The sequence below is a fragment of the Schistocerca serialis genome, unplaced genomic scaffold (genome assembly GCF_023864345.2).
Source record: "Schistocerca serialis cubense isolate TAMUIC-IGC-003099 unplaced genomic scaffold, iqSchSeri2.2 HiC_scaffold_303, whole genome shotgun sequence".
NCBI lineage: Eukaryota > Metazoa > Arthropoda > Insecta > Orthoptera > Acrididae > Schistocerca > Schistocerca serialis.
The window spans coordinates 10001-12500 of NW_026047871.1; the positions used below are offsets into that span (position 1 = coordinate 10001).

A 2500-nucleotide genomic window follows, 5' to 3' on the forward strand; every position below is an offset into this window, starting at 1 on the left:
GCTGACGCGGAGAAGGGTTTCGTGTGAACAGCCGTTGCACACGAGTCAGTCGATCCTAAGCCCTAGGAGAAATCCGATGTTGATGGGGGCCGTCATAGCATGATGCGCTTTGTGCTGGCCCCCGTTGGGCGAAAGGGAATCCGGTTCCTATTCCGGAACCCGGCAGCGGAACCGATACAAGTCGGGCCCCTCTTTTAGAGATGCTCGTCGGGGTAACCCAAAAGGACCCGGAGACGCCGTCGGGAGATCGGGGAAGAGTTTTCTTTTCTGCATGAGCGTTCGAGTTCCCTGGAATCCTCTAGCAGGGAGATAGGGTTTGGAACGCGAAGAGCACCGCAGTTGCGGCGGTGTCCCGATCTTCCCCTCGGACCTTGAAAATCCGGGAGAGGGCCACGTGGAGGTGTCGCGCCGGTTCGTACCCATATCCGCAGCAGGTCTCCAAGGTGAAGAGCCTCTAGTCGATAGAATAATGTAGGTAAGGGAAGTCGGCAAATTGGATCCGTAACTTCGGGATAAGGATTGGCTCTGAGGATCGGGGCGTGTCGGGCTTGGTCGGGAAGTGGGTCAGCGCTAACGTGCCGGGCCTGGGCGAGGTGAGTGCCGTAGGGGTGCCGGTAAGTGCGGGCGTTTAGCGCGGGCGTGGTCTGCTCTCGCCGTTGGTCGGCCTCGTGCTGGCCGGCGGTGCAGGATGCGCGCGCCTGCGCGGCGTTCGCGCCCCGGTGCTTCAACCTGCGTGCAGGATCCGAGCTCGGTCCCGTGCCTTGGCCTCCCACGGATCTTCCTTGCTGCGAGGCCGCGTCCGCCTTAGCGTGCTCCTCCGGGGGCGCGCGGGTGCGCGGATTCTCTTCGGCCGCCATTCAACGATCAACTCAGAACTGGCACGGACTGGGGGAATCCGACTGTCTAATTAAAACAAAGCATTGCGATGGCCCTAGCGGGTGTTGACGCAATGTGATTTCTGCCCAGTGCTCTGAATGTCAACGTGAAGAAATTCAAGCAAGCGCGGGTAAACGGCGGGAGTAACTATGACTCTCTTAAGGTGGCCAAGTGGCGGCGGTGTGGCTGCATCCGGACTTGGCTTTTCGAAGTGCGGTCTTGATGTAGTCGTGCTGCTGCTGCGAGGTGCCTTCCTTGGGTTATGGTTACAGGGAGAGTGATGCGCAATACATGGGCCTAGCCCTCTTAGCCTCTCCTCTCCTGCGGTCTTCTCCCCTTCTCGTGGGCCCGCTGATTTTCGCAGAGTGGAAGACCGCACCAGGGGCTTGGGGGGGTTACCAGCCCCCCCTCGCACTATCCCTTTTTTTTAGTTGGGGGCAGTATTCAGAGAAAAAGTGGTGGCCCTTCCGCTGAAGGTGCCACCCCAACTCCCCCAGCACCTAGCCGGCCAACCGGCCGTGCCGAAAATCTTGTAACTTTTGCAGCTGTATACGCCTGTAGTGAGTGCCACCGCAGCTTTACCACCAAGAACGGTCTCGGGGTCCATCGCCGCCGCCAACACCTTGCGGCCGCCAACGCGGAGATCGTCACGGAGAGGCATCGCGCGAGGTGGACGGAGGAAGAAGTCCTGTCGCTCGCCAAGGCGGAGGCCGAACTGTTCCTCGAGAGGGACGCCCGGTTCTTCTTTGTAAATCAAGAGCTCATCAGGATGTTCCCCGACCGAACGCTTGAGGCAATCAAGTGCCGACGGCGGCAAGCTGCCCACAAGCAGCTTGTCCGCCAATTCATGGAGGCGCTTGAGATCGGTCGGGGGGAAGAGCCGGCGTCCCGCCGGGGAGCAGCGAGCCCGCTGCCAGACGCGGGCGAGGCCGCTGCGCCGCCCGTCGACGCAGCCGAGGACTTCGCGGCCGACACCACCGGGCCGCCGCCGGAGGGGCCGACTGACGCCGCCATCTGGGAGCATCTGGCGGGGCTACCCGCTTCCGCCCAGCGTTTCTCTGCCCTGGATCGTGTCATAGGTCTGGGGCGGGGCACGCCGCCCGATGTCATCCTGGGCATGCTCCCGGATGCCCTTGCGTCGGTCGGGTCCAGAGGGGAGAGATCGATCACCAGGACACAGCGGCCGCGCCAACCATCGAAGCGGCCGCCTGCCGCGCCGCCGACGCAGAAGCGCAAGCGGCGCCGCTGGGAGTACGCGAGAACGCAGGATGCCTTCCGACGGTCGCGTGCACGTTGCGTGCGCGGCCTCTTGGATGGCACCCTGCTCCAGCCGCCACCTGCCATCCCTGGTCTGCTGGACTTCTGGGCGGACCTCTTCACAAAGAAGCCCGTCTCCACCGCGGGCTTCATTCGTGACCGCCTCCTCCCGCACTCGGAGCCTGTCGCTCTTGAGTGCCTATGGGGGCCGGTCACACATGAGGAGGTCGCCGCCGCGTTGCCGCCCAGGGGATCAGCGGCCGGGCCGGACGGCCTTACCCCAGCGGAGTTGCGGCGCCTGCCGCACGAAGTCCTGGTGAAAGTGATGAATCTCTTCCTTCTGGCCCGCGCCCTCCCGGAACGCCTG

General features: G+C 63.4%; 1 pseudogene; it reads left to right on the top strand.

The window, feature by feature from the left end:
* LOC126444852 (large subunit ribosomal RNA) overlaps window positions 1-2500 on the top strand; it is a 7961-nt pseudogene that overhangs the window by 1845 nt on the left and 3616 nt on the right.